This window comes from Cynocephalus volans, chromosome 2 (genome assembly GCF_027409185.1).
Source record: "Cynocephalus volans isolate mCynVol1 chromosome 2, mCynVol1.pri, whole genome shotgun sequence".
Lineage (NCBI taxonomy): Eukaryota > Metazoa > Chordata > Mammalia > Dermoptera > Cynocephalidae > Cynocephalus > Cynocephalus volans.
Window position 1 is genome coordinate 188628297 of NC_084461.1, and position 18178 is coordinate 188646474.

Genomic DNA, 18178 nt, shown 5'->3' on the forward strand with positions numbered 1-18178 from the left:
CCTGGGAGCAGCCGGCAGCTCTCAGGAGCAGGTGTGTACTTGCCCCAGCTCCTTCTCCTGAGTGGGATGATTCTGAGGCCTGTCTGCTCTTTCTTTGGGGGTAGAGATTATAGGCAATTTTTGTGTTTGGCTTTCTTAAGGAGGTTTTTTGGTTTTCAGGATGGAGAATGTATTATTTTGTCAACCAGGAAGGTTGGGGGTGTTTGTGTGGGGACAGCTGGTAGCAGGTAGCTCTGTGTCTCTTCTCATATTGTGGACAGAGCAATTCAGGCTTCTTCATCGAGCAAAAATGAAGGGAAAAGAGAGAGAGAGGAAAAGTAGGAAATCAGTACTTCATAAGGCACAACTAAAGGAATTGGAGTCAGTCCTAATAAAAGGCTGACACTCTGAATTGGTTTGCATTTTAGGAGTTTTCTGGATTTGAAAATTCAGTGGGAAGAGGGAAATGAATTAATTCTACATCTGTTGAACTATGTGTCAAGCTCTGTTGGGTACTTTTGGGGGGAGAGATGGGTGAGACCAAGTTTCCCAAAGAGTCTAAAGAACTAATAAACAGCAGTGACCCAAGCTGGACAGGGATGGCAGGTGGCCCCTGGGGAAGCTGAAGCCCAGGATGTGGGGGCAGAGGAGAAATAGTGGTTAGATCAGATGGGGCTGGGACAGAGGACCGGGCATTTGCAACAAGCGTTGAAACCTGGAAGACTCTCCAGGATGGAGAGATGGAGGAGGCAGGTGCTCCAGGAGCAAAGGACAGTGGGGGCAAAGGCCCGGAGGTGGGAAGGCCAGGGCCATGCCAGGGGAGCCCTGAGCAGACCTGTTTGGCTCATGCATGTTGGAAGGGCAGTGTGGAAGTTAGGCTGGTAGAATGCAGGATCCTGAGTGTCATGAAGAGGAGTTGTTGGATAGCTTGCTGGGCCACAGAGAGCCATGGAAGGCATTTGAGCCAGGGGAGTGAGGTATTTGGAGCTGTGTCTACAAGATTCCTCTATTACAAGCTTTCTCAACCTGCACACTGTTGATCGACATTTTGGGCAATTTTGTGGTGGGGGCTGTCCTCTGCATTGTAGGATGTTTAGCAACATCCCTGGCCTTGACCTACTAGGTGGCAGTTGCCTCTTCCCCAAGTTATGACCACCAAATATGTTTCCAGACATTGCCAAACATCCCCTGGGGGGCACAATCACCCTCATCTGAGAGTCACTGTGTCAGGTTGGGTGGGAGCAGGGAGAGCAGCTAGGGAGAAGCCAGCTTGCAGGTGTGGCCCAGAACTAGGGCAGGACTCGGGAAGGAGGGTGCAGGTGTGAGAGCCTTTTTGAACAAGGGTTAGAAGGTGGAGATAGAAGGTCAAGGAGAGCAGTGAGGAGAGAGATGTGGAGCCTGCCCTTCTAGGGCCCGACGGATCCATGGGGCCAGGGCCAGATGGGAAGAAGAACTCTTGGGATGAGGGGGATAGGGAACCCTAGAGTCGATGTATCTTGGATGTCTTCAGGGCTTGACACAAAGTGGGTCCTTAATGATCGGGAGGGTGGTGTTGAATGAACAAATGAATAAGCCAGCTATGAGGAATTTAGGGGAAAAGGACTGGGATTGATGAGGGAGTTAAGAGACTATTTTCTATGCCATTCGTTGAGCACCTACTGTGTGCACATACAGAACTGGGCCCTGGGCACCTGCACAGCCTCCAGTCTCATGGAGGTTATAGCCTGATAAGGAAGGGTTGCCCAACAAGCAAATACACAGATAATATATGATTACAGACACTGCTGAGTGCTAAGAAAGGGAAGCATGGGAGAGTTGGTATGTGGAAGACTTGGGGCTGGCAGAGAGGTTGGGAGAAGAGGCCAGGTGGCCAGTCGGGGGTTGCTGTCAACAGGGTGGCCCACTTTGGGGCAGAGCAAATAAGCCCCCTCCTTGGTACAGAGAGGGGTGAGAGGAGACAGCGGAGCAATGTCCTCAAGTACTGGGGTGGGGACAGTCCAGGAAGACTTCCATGAGAGGTGACACTTGAGCTGAGAATGGAAGGAATAGAAGTTTGCAGAGGGAAGGGCGAGGGTACAGCATGTGCAAAGGCATCGAGGCTGTGCTTGTGAGAGACCAGGGTTTATCAGGGTAGACAGAGCCTTGACTCATCTTAAACCCGCAGATAAATACGATTTCTCTTCTGACCTGCAACAGTGAGGACTGGATTGGTGGAAGTGGAGTGGTTGGTGGGTCTGGGGCTGTGGGCATTCTCAGAACCGTGAGATGAAAAAGTTTTCTGCTCCCCTTGCCTCCCTTTCCTGCTCAGCGCCGTCTCGTCTCTGTTTCCAGGGGAGCCCATGGAGAGGCCCACAGATGTCCTGCATCTGCCCACCCCCGCCTTAGCAGTTGGCAACCTGTGGATATTTTGAGAGTGTGATTTTCAGTTCCTCAGTGCACCGCCAGAGAAAGCAAACTTAACTTTTTCCTTTTTTAATTATTTTTTTAAGACCAATTTAAAAAGGAAAAAAAAATTTTTTTTCCAGAACAGGCCACCAGCTATTACGGAAATAGTAAAAACAGGAGTCAGAGCCAGGGCATAAGTGGTTTGTTTTAATTAGAACATTAAAGTATTTTAATGCTTACACTTTATATTTTTGCGAACTTGATTATATAGCATTTTAAATACCTGTGAACATTTTAAGGACTCTCAGCAGTGAATTATTTGCAGTTTCACAGGAAACTTCTATTTTAAAAGCAAAACGGTATGGGAGCGTCTGCGAAGGCTTCGCGGCAGCAACTGCACAGTATAATGTGGAGCCGCGTGCGGGAGCTTGGCAGGCAGCCTGCTGTGCCTGCTGTCACTCAGCTGCCCTGGCACCCCTCCTTCTGGAGAGGCCCCTGCTGGGTGCAGAGGATTTGGGGAGGGCTCAGGGCCCACCTGAGATCTCCACACCCCCCCCAGTTACCCCAAGACCTGATGATTCTTCCTCCTGAATATGTCTCAAGTGTGTCACTCTGTCCCTTCCTCTCATTGCCACTTGGATGACCATAGAAGACCCCTCATTGGGCTCCTGGCTTCAGTTTTTGCCCCCTCCAGGCCTCTCTCCACCCAGCATCCAGAACACAAGTCACTGGCTGGCTGGTTAGCTCAGTAGGTTAGAGCATGATGCTGATAACACCAAGGTCTGGGGTTCAATCACTATACCAGCCACCCCAAAAAACCCCCCCAAATTAAGTCAGTCTCCTTGCTCACTTGCTCAGAAACTTTCCAGGGGCTTCTGTGGTAGGGAGAAGAAACTTCAAGCCACAGCAAGGTCTCCAAAGCCATGGGCATTCGACCCTGCTGACTGTCCTCAGCCTATCTTCTCCCACGTGTCACCACAGCCCAGCCACACAGGCCTTCTTATCATCCTTTTATTCTCTTGACATTTACTGAGCACCTACTATGTGCCGAGCATTGTTCCAGGCACTGGGGACACCACAGGGAGTGAGCCAGACAGAATTTTCTGCCTTCATGGAGCTGACCTTCTAGTTGGTGAAGACAGGCTGTAAAGAGAAAGATAAATGAACATCATGTGATAACAATGGTGAAGAAAAGGGAAACAGTATAGAGGATGGGGTAGGGGTGTTGCTTTTGATGGGAGGAATTAGGAAGGTTTATTTGATGAGGTGACATTTAAAGGCCCAAATGCAAGGAGGGCATGAGCCAGTGGCGTGCTGGAGTTGGCCCAAATTGCTTATGAGAACCCCTTGTGCAGTGATGTCATGTGGATAGCTTGAAATCAGCCACAGTAAAAGTATTTATACCATGGAAATCAGCAAATGTCACAAATCTGGGCTTTCTCCTCAGAGAGCCCGTTGTTTAACTTTTACCAGCTCACATCTGGAGCAGGTCCTACAGAAATCTGGGAAGGGTTGTGAAGGGTGTTCCACACATTCCCTGAAGTGGGAATGTATTCAGGTTTGAGGAATGTTATGGAAGCCAGTAGGAATGGGACTGAGTGAGTGAAGGGGAGAGTGGAAGGGTACAAAGCCAAAAAAATTCCTTAAATGCTTTTGGTTTCTGAAATACTGTTTGTGCCTCAGGACCTTTGCACATGCTGTTTCCCGTGCCCACAGTGCTCTTCCCCTACTGGTTCTTTCAGTTCCTGTCTCCCCCAGAGAGGCCTTATCTGACCATTTTTGCTAAAACACCACTTGATTCCCTCCCCAGCATTTGTCTCGATTTGTAATTGGGTATTAAGTTGTTTATTTGAGGTGGAGTCTGTCTCCCCCATTGGAGTGTAAGTTCTGAGAGGTCATCTTGTTCACTGCTGTCTCCTCACCTTCAAGCAAGGGCCTGCACAGAGCAGATGGTTGATGCATTATTGTCACATCAGTGAATGCTGATGAAGAGCCTTTTCTGTGCTCAATATTGATTGGGAAGATGTCCTGAATGGTGTGAGATCAGGGATCAGGAACAGATGTGGCAATGGAGAAGCCAGAGGTTCCTATGTTGTGCACAGCCTGATTCCAGCAGCATAATTCCTAGGTCCCTTCTAGTTAACCTTGAAGCAATGTGGCAGCAAGTTAAGGTCTTTCTGTTAATAGCTACAGTAAGCATCCCCCCACAAGCCACCAACCTCTGTCAACATGAAAGAGCATGCTCTCTGCTACTGCCAAAGACATGGGGCACATCAGACACTGAATATTCTTATTATGTCATGGCTGACACTTGTATTATCACAAGAGCAATGGATGTCGGGAGCCCAGGAATTAAGATGAAGTTTGTTTCATTGCTAGAGAAAGTGCTTAGCCCACTGGTGCCTGGGACTGTGTGGCCCAAGGTGCAGTGAGGAGGGAAACATTTTGATCAAAGGAAACGGGTCTGGCTGACCTGATATTTCTTTTTCTAATGGTGAGTGCTTAGAACACATTGATTAAGGTGATCAGCATTTAGGTCTTTCATAGTTAATGAGGAACTGTCCAATTTATATTGGAAACAGTCACTTCCCAGAACCTTTAATGAGGCGTGCAGTGCCCGTGAGAGGAAGACACTTAATATCACATCACTGGACGTGGAGCGAAGCGGAAGAGTGCTCCTTTTTCAGGCCAACAGAGCGACTCCCTCTGTGTTTGAGGGTTCAAGTCCTGGCTCTGCCCTTCTCAGCCATATACCCTTTGGCAGGTTGCTAAGCCTCTTGGAACCTCAGTTTCCTCTTCTGTGAAATGGGGCTAATAGTGCATTTATCTCAGGGAATGTTTATGGTTTCTGAGGATTAAAAGTGGTGATGGGTGTAAAAATCTTAGAACAATGCCGAACATGGTAAGCACTCAAGAAATGTTACCTGTTGTTATTCGAGCCATCAAGTGACAGTACTTCCTAAAGCCTATGAAATGGAAACTTCATAGGCTTTGTTCCACTATGACAAGGAACCTTCTAAAGAAAACGCCCTGAATGAAAAAGAGTTTTCTGGCCACTGACTGTTTGCTTCATCTTGGGGTGATGCATGTTTAACTAGAAAGTAATACTTTTCCTTGAGAAAATGTACCCAAGTGCTTAGCACTTGACCTGGCTCTTTGGAGCAGCCACTAATTTTATCATTAACTGGAGAGTTCTTCCCATTTCTATGCATATTGCTGCAGTGGGCTTTGCCATAAGTTGCCTGTTCAGTTACTCCATTTTATATTATCCAAGAAGGCAGAGGTCCGTGTCTGCCTATTCACTGCTGTATCCTCAGTGCATAGAACAGCGCCTGCACATAGTAGGTGCTCAGTAAATATCTGTTGAATGAATGAAATTATATGACTATAGGGGTTTCAGAAAGGAGGACTATATTCCAGAGAAACGAAAACTTAAGATCAACACACAAAAACCTGCACACGAATGTTCCCAGCAGCTATATTCCTAATAGGCAAAAAGGGTAAACAACCCAGATGTTCTTCAATTGGCTGGTGATTAAACTGTGGTACATCCATCCAGGAACACTACTCAGCTATAAAAAGCAATGAGCTATTGACAACAACTTGGAGGAAGCTTGAAAGAACTAGGCTGAGTGAAAAAAGCCTAAACTCAAAAGGAATTCCATATTGTATGATTATATTTATATTGCATTCTTGTAAAGACGAAGTTAGGGAAGTGGGGAACAGATTAGGGATGGAGATAGGGAAGGAAATAGGTGTGGCTATAAAAGGATGACATAAGCGACCCTTGGATGATGGAAATATTCTGTTTCTTGACTGTGTCAATGTCAATATCCTGGTTGTGATATTGTGCTGTAGCATTATAAAATTTTACCACGGGGGGAAATTGGATGAAGGGTACAAGGGACCTCTCTGTATTCTTTCTTAAAACTGCATGTGAATATACAATTATCTCAGCATAAAAAGTTCAGTTAAAAAAAAGTGAAGGACCAAAAGCATTTCATTAAATATTAAAAATACAATGGGCTGAATTCCTGCTATGTGATCCATTAACTGAAGTCTTCCCAGCAGCCGTGTGAAATACATGTTTGTGATGTCAACATTTTGCAGAGAACAGAGCAGACTCAGAGAGGTTAAGGGACTTGTCTAAAGACACACAGCTGGCAAGTGGTAGAGATGGGACTCAAACTTGGGGGTGTCAGTCTCCAAATTCTGAGCTCTTTCCTCTAAACATGCAGCTCTGAGTCCCGATGGTTTGGATGCTGAGCAGAGTCATGAAACTCACCTGTCATGTGTGGTCACATGGCCTTTGACCACCTAAACTGGGCTCTGTGAGTGTCTACTTCTCAAGTGGCTGACAACTCTATAGGGGAATGAGGTGGCTAGGAGTTTCCCTGGGCTTCTCGCCTGGCTGCTCTGGAGTGGACCACTGACCTTGAGTCATTGGTGTGCAGTGTTGGGTGTTGTTATGCCCATTTTATGGGTAGAGAGACTGAGGCACAGGGGGAAAAGGAACTGGAGAGTGTTCCAGATGGAGATGTGGTCCTTTCTAGCTCTAGCATCTGTGGTCAGGATCACAGTTCCTTTGATTTGTCTTGCACGGTTGCTGTTCTCAGGGCATCTTTTGCCCCGTGATGGTGGTTAAGGACACAGGCTCTGGAGGCAAAGTTCAAACAGTGGATTGAATCTTTGCTCTACAGATCACCAGACTGTGGCCTTGGGCAAGTGATTTATTTTCTCCAAGCCTCAGTTTTCTCATCTGAGAAATGGGGTAATAATGAGGATTAAACGAGTAAACATATTTAATAACACATTGTAGGGAGCAAAAACCACTGGCAGTATCAGAGGTCTAGAATTGGGAGCTCTGGTCTATCTGCCCTGAGGCCCAGGGCTCTGAGCAGAGGATGGTGAAAGGAGCAAAGCCCTGCCCAAATTATCCCCCTTCACCTCAGTGAGGTTCCTTGACATGGCTCCTCTGGGCCTGTGCTCTTCTGGACCCAAATTCTACTTGGCCATTGGTTTTCTGAGCAGGATGCCCTCTTTTATAATAAGGGCCACCCAAAGGGCCTAGGAAGTTTCCTGCAGGAGGCAGCAGCTAAACTATGAGTGATGACTGGGCATTGCCAGGTGAATGGGAGGAAGCGGAGGGAAGGGCATTCCAGGGAAAGGGAACAGCAGGTGCAAAGACTCAGAGGTCAGAGGGTGCAAGCACTTTGGGGGAAGTGTAACCACGGTTTTAATGCTTGAGTATTAAGTAGGCACAAAGCAGAACCCAGTCTTTCTGGCCCCCAGTTTCTTCTTCTGTTAAAACAGCCCAAAACAGGTTGGAGGAGTTTCAGGGGGCTCATAGCCAGGTAAGGAGTTTGGACTTCATTTGAGGGTGATGGGGAGCCATGGAGGGTTATGAGCAGAAGAGTGATGCACATGGACTTACACGTGAGAAAGGGGCATCGGTCTATGAGTGGAGGGGAGAAGAGGTGAGCTCCAAGTGGAGGTGGTCAGGCCAGGGGGGACTGGAGCAGTGTTGTGGGAGTGGGCTTGGATAGAAGGGGACCAATTCAGTACATTCGTCAGTGTGGAATTGACAGAGTTCTTCGAGGGGTCAGACGAGGGAGCATCTAGGGTGAGCCGGGTTTCTCTCTTGGTTCTCGGCTAGCCGGGAGGGGAGACCCCTATACCTCTTTGTTCCTCGGTCTCATATGTAAATCAGGGATAACTTCCACCTCCCCATCTCTTGGCATCCTTCACCTCAGTGAGGCTCAAATGACGTCCTCCCCGAGTCTGCGCCTTACAACGAACAGCAAATAACCCCAAGCACCACCCCAAGGCCATGAGTATTCCCAGGGGGACAGAGCACAAACACCTTTATTTTGTCCAGTGGCTTTTCAAGTGTGGCACAACCTGATCAGATTAACAGAGATACCTACTATTTCTTCTCTTTCCTTTTTTTAATTGTAAAGACATGCTTGGGGCTTTCTTCCCTTCTGCCCAGTTCAGGACAGGTGCTGAGAAACAACACTATCACCAAACAGCAGTTTCCAAAGCAAGCACAAACCAGCATTTATGAAGCACCTACTATGTGCTCGGCTCCCTGTGTTACATTCTTGATCTTCTGGGTTAAGGCCAGGGGGGATGGAATATCCAACAAGGTGGAGTTTGTGTCCAGCCCTGCTGTATCCTAGCTCAATGAAACCTTGTGCAAGGAACTTCGGCCACTCTCAGCCTCAGTTTGCACATCTTTGTAAGGGGTCACTCATTAGACTCACCTCAAAAGGTGGCTGAGGGAGTCATATACCCACTCCTGCCAGGGGCTGCACACTCAGTGCAGTGCCTGGTAGAGAGAAGGGATGTAGTTTGCTAAATAACCCTAGGAGACTGGCCTCATTATTCCTGTTCAGGGAGAGAAGTGAGATTTGCAGCCCCAAAGCTGCCAAGGTGGATTTCCTTGTTCAACTGTTCCCTTTCCATGAAGGCCTGGAGGAGACACAGCTGGGTCACCTCTGGCTAAGGTCAAGTGTATCAGGGCAGCCTTGGCTCCTCCCTGGGCAGAACTCTGAGTACAGGGAGAAACTTGGTGGGGCCATTGTAGGATGCAGGATTGAGCCCCCTTGTCCTGATTACCCAACTGACAGGGCCCATTTTGATTTTTCACCCCACCCAGCCTGGAACCTTCCCAAAACCCAGATAATTGTCTGAGGTTCCATCCACATTTTATAGAAGAACATTGTCTTCACTTCTGAGGGTTGCCATAATAACAAATTACCACAAACTGAGTGATTTAAAATGTCAGAAATTTATCCTCTCATGGTTTTGGAGGCCAGAAGTCCAAAATCAAGGGATGATCAAAGCCACGCTCTACCTGAAGGCTCTAGGGGAAGGATCCTTCCCTGCCTCTTCCAGCTCTGGTGACGGCTGGCGTCCTTGGCTCTCCTTGGCTTGTAGCCACATCACTCCGATCTCTGCCTCCACCCTGACGTGGCTGTCTTCCCTTTGTGCATGTCTCTGTGTCTGTTTTCTCTTATTATAATGACAGTCACTGGATTTAGGGCCCAACCTAATCCAGTACAACTTCATCTTAAATTAACTGATTAAACCTGCAAAGATTCTATATAAGAATATAGACTTTTCAAATAAGGTCACGTCCTGAGGTTCCAGGTGAAGATGAATTTGGGGGGGCCATATTTCAACCCAATCCAAGCATCTTTATTTTTTTATATATATATTTTGGGGGGGGGGGCAGCTGGCCAGTACAGGGATTGAACCCTTGACCTTGGTGTTATAATCACCATGCTCTAACCAACTGAGCTAACCGGCCAACCCTAGCATTTTTAGAAAATGTTGAGAGCAAGGGTTTCCTTTCACTCTGAGTTTTGTTTGGAGTTTTGTGGGGAGGAAAAGAGGAGATGTGGAGATGATTCTCCCACCATGGGCAGGAAGAATGGCCCTAGGCATCAGTCCTAAATGTGTTGCTGACTGAAAAACTGAAACATGGACATTTTATGGGGACTATGCAATCAGGAGGGAGGAGAAGAGGCTTCTGGGTGGGCTGAGCTGAAGTCCAGGGCCATTCTTTTCTCCTCGGTCTTGACAGCTTGATTTTCCCCCAAGCCTCAGTTTTTCTTTCTATAAATTGTGGATGATAACATCACTTTCCCTGTGAAGTGGTTGTATATATTTTAATGCTAGAGGCAGACTCATCTAAGGTCTTATTATTTTGACAAAAAATGTGGGATTGGGAGAGGAGCCGTGATTTGAAGTGATGGGCCTAGAATCAGGGCTGGTTCTGCTGACTCCAAGAACAGTGTTCCTTCCTCTCAAGTTCGGCCCTGGTCCTGCCAACGATTGGCTAGGAAGATCTGAGCCCTTTAATAATAAAGCTAAGAAATATGAATTTAGAGGCTCATCTTTGCAGTGACCCTGTGCAGCAGAGACTGCTGTAATCCCCATTTTACAGATAAGGAAACTGAGGCTCAAGCAGGTTTAAGTTACCTACCTGAGGCCACACAGCTGGAAGGTGGTGGAGCTGAGATTCAAATGCAGGTACATCCAAGTCCACTTCTCCCTTCCTTAGGCTTCTCTGTGCCTCGGTTTCTCCATCTGTAAAATGACATCTACTCCAGGTTCCCAGCTGAGAGGACCCCCACTCCAGCAAAATTGTGCCCAGTATGAGGCCTGGAGTGGTCTATAAGCCCCAACTCATCCAGGAGGGAGTCTCAGCTTTCCCATCTCCTGTCCCTCACACCACAGTGACTTGAGATTTTTACACAGGCGGGAACTGTGTGTAGGGTGGTGAGCAAGTGAGTGTGTGTGTGTGTATGTGTGTGTTTGCAAAAAATACTTTATAATAGACAAGCCTTGTCTGCCACTTCTAAAAGTAGTGAAAAAAACCCAACTTTGAGAAAGTAAAAATAACCCAACGCTTGAGTCACTGAAGTCACCAAACTCAGCTGGAACTGGTTGCTCCAGGCTGTGGCTGCTTCAGCACCCACCTCCCCTCCCCGCACCGGGGTCAGCAGGTCCGGGGTTGGAAACTTGGGGGACAGACACTCGAGCTTTTAGGAGGCAAGTCCCAGTAGTTAGTTTGTGGGCAAAGTGACTGTCCATCCACCTTTGTATTTTAAGCTGGAGGAAATGTCTTCCTGAAATGCTCCATCTTCTTTCTCTTTGAAAAGTGACTTGGCATTGATAATTTTGCCCTGACGTCGGACACCTTAGAGCTTTTATTTCTTGGAGGCCAAACATTGATGTTGTGTGAAATGGGAGCTTGGCGGAGCCTTTGTGCGGATCTCAAGCTCCCTGAAAAATTTATTTACTGTGACTGTGATCTGCAGGAGCGAATTGATGTTTATCTATAGCTGTTCGCGCCAGCAAGGAGGGCAAAAATGCATAACTGCACTTTCTTCAGGAGTCTTGCGAGGCTGTTTAAATAAGTATCTAATAGCGAACTTTCAATAGCAGACAGGCAGTTGACAGACAGGGTACAGTGTATTATTAACCATAAGCAGGCTTAATCTTTCCCCCATGTTTTAGAGGAAGCTTTATAACCTACTGGCTGAGGAATCTGAGAACCAGGTATTTGAAGCTAAGCAAAATTATCCTGGCCACTCCAGTGGCAGAATCAATACCTCCAAGAGTTGCATGAAGGAGGGAAGCAGAGGCTGCGGCTGGGCCCAGCATGAGCAGCTCCAGCCACCTCATTGTAGCTGAAGGTCAGGAGAAGTTGACAGGGACCAGGAGCTAGCTGGCATGGGGAGGCAGGAGTCGTGCCTAGAGCCTGGCTTTCCCGTTGGGTAAGTAACTTCTGCTGCCTGAGCATGGGGGGCCAGTGGGGACAGGGAACAGGGTTGTGTGTCTTCCCTCGTGTCCTGGTTGCAACAGTGCCTGGCCTTTGGTGGCATCTGTCTTTTTAAGCAATAGAAAGGATTTATGTGATTGTTCAGTGCATGTGTCTTGCCCATGGAACCAGAGGTTTTGTGGGGCCTGGAAGCTGTCTTGTTTAACCACAGTGGCTCCCTTGATCTCTGGGAGAAGGTAGACTCTAGGTTATGAGATCCTCCCCTAGTTCCCTACCTGGCCCTCATCACCTTAAGAGTGATGGAGCCTTCAGTGTCTGTCTCTCCTCTATTGGAAGGTCAGCTGCAAGAGCCTGGGGACTCATCACCTCCCCCTCAGTATCCCCAGCACCAAATGCGCCCTGGCATCTCTTACAGGCTTGGTTTCTATTTGTTGAATGACTGGCTGTGGGTTTTCCTGGGGAGGGAACAGCTGTGGTTAAGAGCATGAATGTCAGATAGACTTGGGATCAAATTCTAGTCTGTTACCTGCTGTGTGTTCTCAGGCAAGTGGCCTGCCCTCTCTGAGTCTTTGTTTCCTGTTCTATAAAATAGGGTAATGGGAAAAGTGACCTTACTGTTTTAAATCTTGATTTCCTCATCTGTAAAATAAGCATAACACTGCTACCTTCCTCCAGGGCAGTAGTGAGGGACAGATGAGAAGGTGCTGGGGATGACTCAGCATGGGTCCAGCGTAGAGCTGGTGTTCAGTGAGTTATAGCGTTATTATTAAAATTGTTTTTATCAATATTACTGTTATTACCACCACTACTTTTACTCTGCATGACTCAAGGGAAATCACAGCCTCTGCCCATTTTGTCTGCTTTGGACAGTGTTGTGCCCTTTCAGTGTCCCAAGCACAATGTGGGGACACGCTGGATGGCCCCAGAAGTGGCCTGGAGGGAGCCCCTGCCAGTGATGGCAGCTCTCCTGGATCTGCTGGGTGCCACAGCTGTGAGCTGCTCCTGGAGCTCAGACCCCCGTGCGCATCTGAGCTTCCTCCAGCAAGGGCTCGGGGGCTGGTAGAGTTGGCAGTGAATCGAGGGGCAGCAGGGAGTGTAGGGGTGCAGTGAGCCTAAGTAGCGTGGCTCATGGATGAGTGACAGCCCCAGGATTATCTGTGCCACCGAGCCCCCCATCAATGGGGAGAACCAAGAGCTGCCTGGCATTTAGAGCACTATCATCACCAGAGCCTGGTTCACGTTCTCATGGTCACCCAGGGGGTCCAAAATGGAATCTCAGGTTCCCTAACTGCCCAGGCCAAGGCTCTCTATCTGTCCTAGTCTGTTCTATACCCTCTGTCCTTTCTTCCTGCTCTCCCAGAATCAAGTGGGTTTACCCAAATTATCATCATAATGTCCACCGTGCTCAGAGCACAGGGAGAGGCCAGCCCTGTGCTGTGTGCTCCGCGTGTGGAATCTCAGGCACTTCTATGACTTATGCCCATTTTCCAGATGAGGAAACTGAGGCTCAAAGATGCAAAATCATTTGCGCGAAGCTTCACAGCATTCCCACCACCTGTCCATCTTTTCTGATGCTTTAAGTCCCCACTTTGCAGCTCAGCTTGTCTGCAGCCTCCTCTTTTCCTCCAGAAAGCAGGACCAGGTGGGTAGCTACCAGGTGGGTTGGTGAGTAGAGCTGGAATTGTCCAGGAGCCCCGGCTAAAGAAAGTTGGGGGGTAGAAAAGACCTTGGCTGCAAAGGGTATGTCTTAGTTCTCAAGATAAAAAGTATTAAATTCTAAAAGTAGGGTATTGTCAACCCATCAGGCTGAGCCCAGCACCCCCGAATGTCCTACATTGTGGTCATTCCTGTTCCCCTCTCATGCTCACCCATCCTGACTTTTGACAGGAGCTCTGGTCCATATGCACACAGTAAGGTGATATGTGTGTCACCCGAGACCACCATGTGTGGCCTTGGAGTGAAGACCCACACTGTTGTGGGCTGAACATGAGGGTCCCAAGTACTCAGGTGCCTGTCTTGGGGAGACAAGTCCCACTACCTCCCCCTGCTTCCTGCTTCATTTCAGGGGGGCTTTCCCCTGTTGACTCACCTGTGGGTCTCCAGGCCCCCCAACCTCCAGACTGCAGCAGGAGGAGTTGAGGAGGAAGTGGAGGAGCCTGGGTCTTTTTTTTTTTTTTTTTTTGGCTTTATTTATTAGAAACAAACTAATATGAGAGCTTAGAGCAAAGTGACAGCAGCAGAGGAGCTTAGAAATTATGTTAATCACAGCAGCAAAAACTAATATATATTAATGCATCTACTCCGGGGAGCCCCCAGATAAATAAAATGGGCTCCTTCTCTCAAGGGGGTCACCAAGGAGACAGGGCCACCTACTGCAGCACAAGATGGCTTTTTCTACAACAGTGGGTACCACACTCAGCAGGTGCTCAGATTCAGGAGCAGAAAGGAGCCGCCAAGAGACTGTTTGCAGCAGGTCTTTAAAAATGAGTTTGCCATGCAGGGAATTAGGGTGGCTATTTTATATTTGGGAACAGCACCAGACACTGGGAACAGTGTGGACATCAGCACAGAGGATGAGAACCGGGGCTCTGGGACATTGTGAGTCATTTTATTGGGATGGAGGTGAGCTTGGAGTGGTTGGTGGGCATCAGATCAGGCAAAGCCCCCTGGGCCACCATATAGAGTTTGACCTTTCCCTGAGGCTGGGGGGTGGGGCGAGAATTTGGGGGGTTAATTCTAAGAGCTATGGGAAACCATTGAAGGGTTTAAGCCAGGCGTGGTAGTGACAGGAGCCACTTGCCTTTTGCAAAGAGCTCTCGGGCCACTGTGGAGAAGAGGGGTTATTGGGGGAAGACGGGGAGGAGCTGCGGCAGTGGTCCAGGTCTGCATTCAGGGGGAGTGGGCCTGGGCCTGGCCTTGGCACTGGAGCTGCCCAGGAGAGGGCTGATGTAGGCGCATTTCAAAGGGAGACTCAGGATCCCTGGAGGGCGGACGCTGAAGCTGCTGTGAGCTGTCTGCTAACCTTTCTCTTTTCCATCCCACATTTGAATGCTCAGGGCCTGCAGAGCCCAAATTGGCAATATAGTGCCATGCTGACAGTTGGGAATGGCTGGAGGGGGCCTGCACTCCTCTGCTCAGAGCATAGTGGACAGGAGCAGGGAGCCCATGTCACCTCCCTCTCTCTAGCAAGGACTTCTGGGGTCCCTCTTTCCTCGTTTCTCTGCAGGAGTCTAGAGGAGGAAGAGTGTGAGCCGTGCTGGAGAGATTTGGCCCCGGCCAGCACAAGCTGGCTGTTCATTTATTTATTCATTCAGCAGCCACCAACTGGCTTAGCTCTGCCCGGTGTGGGGAGACAGGGAACACAGCAGACTGCTCCCTGCCCTCGAGGAGCCGAGGCAGGGACAGATCAAGGAGGAGGCAGACAGAACCAGCCTGGGAAGAGCTGTCTCCGGAGCCGGAGACCCAGGAGGCTTCTGGAGCTGAGGAGAGGTGCTCAACATAGCCTGGAAAGCCAGGGAAGCTTTCTGGAGAAGGCTGCCTCCATTATATGACTCAGTGAAGGCAGAAACTGGGCTGCCCCATGCACAATGGGATCCCAGACCACAATGATGTGGAATGAAGTGACTTGGAAGCTCATACTTGAGGGTGACTGGGCACAGCTCTGACAAAGATGCAGGAAAGTGTGTTCAAGGTGGAGGGAACAGCTTGGGCAAAGGCTCAGAGGTGGACTTTGTGGAAATCATTGCTCAGAGTGCCTGGGACCTCCAGGGTGGCAGGGGTGGGAGGTGGTGGCAAGCACTGAGGCTGGAGGCTGGAGGCAATGCTGTTTTGGGGTCCAGGCCTCTGAGCTCATAAAAACAGCTCACTTTGCTTTCCCGGACCACTGTGTGGTTTCCCTTCTCCCTTAAGTCCTTGCCAAGCCTGGAAATCCGTGCTGGATCACTGCTTGGAGGCGTGAGGTGAGACTCAAGTTTGCAGGCAGAGTGAGTTGTGGGGTGGTGGTATGGCACTCCAGTTCACACCTAGTCCCCCCTATTTGTCAGGGGCAGATCTGCCATTTGAAAGCCACCTTCCTTGTATATGGCCCACATTGGAGGACAGGATTAGATCTGCAGGGATCCTGTCTGGGGCAAGACAATCTCTGGGGGGATCAAGGGGGTGTCTCTTTGCCAGATTTGAGGTTCCCAGTCTCTCTGACCACCTGACTGCTATATCAATGCTAAATGGTGCTCAAACTGGGGTCCACAGGGATGGTGTAAAATCAGACCAGGTGGCCAGCAGGTCCCTGGGTCAGTGCCCATCATGCAGAGTGACCCTTCATCCCTGCAATGCCCAGCATGGCCAACGGGCAGCCCAGGAGTCAAGGGACCGTCTGGCTGGATCGAGAGCCAAAGAGGTAATGCTAATGTCTTTTAAAATTAGAATGAAAATGTTTATTGCAGAGCAGAACCTGCGTCAGCTCGGAGTCCTGTGGGAAGGGAAGGGCTTTATCGCAGCCTTTTGCTTTGATTTTTGCACATTCGCTTTTTATTTGCCGGTGGTACTACCAAAGGGCCCTCAGAGTGGGCTCTGGCTGCAGGGCCCGGGACACATCTGGACACTCCTGGGGGCCACAGAGAGCACCGGAGAGAGGCCAGGAGCTGTCCAGGGTGAGTGTGAGGACTTGGGGGTATGAGAGCAGAGGGCTGTGATTTGGTGTGTGTGTCCTTGTGTCTGTGTGTGCATCCAGTCTGATACGTATGTGTTTCTCCGTGTGTCTATATCTGTGTGCATCGTGGCTTTGAGAGTCATCCACGTGTGAGACTGGCTGTGCATCTGTGTCTATGTATGTATGTGTTCATGAGTGGTGTGTGTCTTTCTGTATCTATCTGTGCATGTCTTCAGGAGATGGCCATGGGTGTGGCTGGGTGTGGGTCTGGGAGTGCATCTCTGGGGCCCTGCGTGTCTTTTTCTATCTGTGCCTGGATGTGTGTGCGCATTGGGGAGGCATGTGTGTGCATGTATGCATGTCAGAGGGTATGCATATGTGAGTATGAGCGTGTGTGTAAGCATGTGAGTGTGCACGTGTGTGAATGCATATGTGTGCGTGTGTTTGAACATGTGAGCATGCGTTGGGAGGGTGTCATGTACATGCATATTACATCTGTATGGTGTGTGAGAGCGTGCTGGGTGTGAGCACATGTTGCATGCGAGGGTTGCGCGGTGCTTTGTGTGAGCATGCATGTTGCGTGTGAGTGTGCATGTGGCGCTCTTCCATCTTCTCACATTGGGAGCCCCCACCAGAGCCCTCCCTGGGTAGCTCAGCCTGCCACAGACCTCCTTGGCCCCAAGAACACAGCAGGGCACTTTGGAAAGACAACCAGCCTCCCACCCCAGCCCTAGCTCTGGTCAGAGACTTGAGAAACCTCCCAGATCCCTCTGAAGGTTGCAGCCGCTTTTAATCCACCACACTCCCAACGAAGAAGGTTTTGTTGAGCTTTGCCTTCTATAGGTTGGGCAATAAAAACAATGGATGTTTTGCTTTTGGAGGAGTGTTGCTTGCCAAATATAAAATTATTTTACAATACGGAATGTGCTTTTTCAAGATGCACCTGCCCCCAGCAGTGGGGACCTCTGGTTGACAATCACTGATCTGGCCCAAGGAGGCTGATTCCCCAGTACTGGTTATTGGGCTGATCCTTCCAGGGGAGCTACCTCCAGCTGGGTGGTGAGGAGCTCTACCCACAGCCCTGGAGATGCTCAAGGCCCCCTCCAGAATCCTGTCACCTGCAGGGCATGACCTGCCACAATTGCTTCTCCAGACAGAAAAATCCGTGCCCCAGAGGAAAACTGGTGGCCACTAGGCTTCTTCACAGAGTCAGAGGAACCTCTTTTTAATCTCTGTCCCTGTCTGGCTCACCATCCTATCATTGAGATTTGTTTTGTTGTGATATCACGCTCTGCATAACCGAGTGGCTGGGGTGGGAGAATCAGATTTTACAAAGTAGTAACCAGGTGCTGTGCAAAATACAATATGACCAGGCCAGTGCTGAATGCAGATCGGGAGCCTGGCTTTGAATGCTGTGTGGCCTTGAGCATGTTGCTCAGCTTCTCTGAGCCTCAGTCTTTTCATCTGTAAAGTGGGAATTGTGACAGTGCCAGACTCAGGGCTGTCTCTCACTTGTTACCTTGACGTTTTTCTTGAACATGGCAGGTTTCCATGGGCCAGATGGCCTGGGTTCAGCGTGTCCTAGCTTCATGTGATCACAGGCAAGTTATTTTATCTGGGCCTGAGTTCCCTTACCTGTATAATAGGGCTAATAATAGTGCCTACTGCATGGGGATGTTGTGAAGGTTAAATTCCTTACATTACATAAAAGGTTACAGTAAGTGCTATAGAGCATGAGCTATTATTGTTATTTCTGGAATGCCTGATCCCACATTAAAATATCCCGTCAGCACACAATATCATTTTTTTTTAACACAACTTGTAACCCACTCTTTCTGCAGCCCTGCCCCCTCTATGCTGTCAGGCGGCTG

General features: G+C 49.0%; 1 protein-coding gene and 1 non-coding gene across 2 annotated transcripts in view; one reads left to right on the top strand and one right to left on the bottom strand.

Annotated features, from left to right (window-relative positions):
- Positions 1-18178, top strand: part of CUX2 (cut like homeobox 2) — a 257024-nt gene that overhangs the window by 43066 nt on the left and 195780 nt on the right. The window lies entirely within an intron of this gene.
- On the bottom strand, positions 9606-9679 carry TRNAI-UAU (transfer RNA isoleucine (anticodon UAU)). Its single transcript has one exon. It is a non-coding gene; the product is annotated as a tRNA-Ile (tRNA).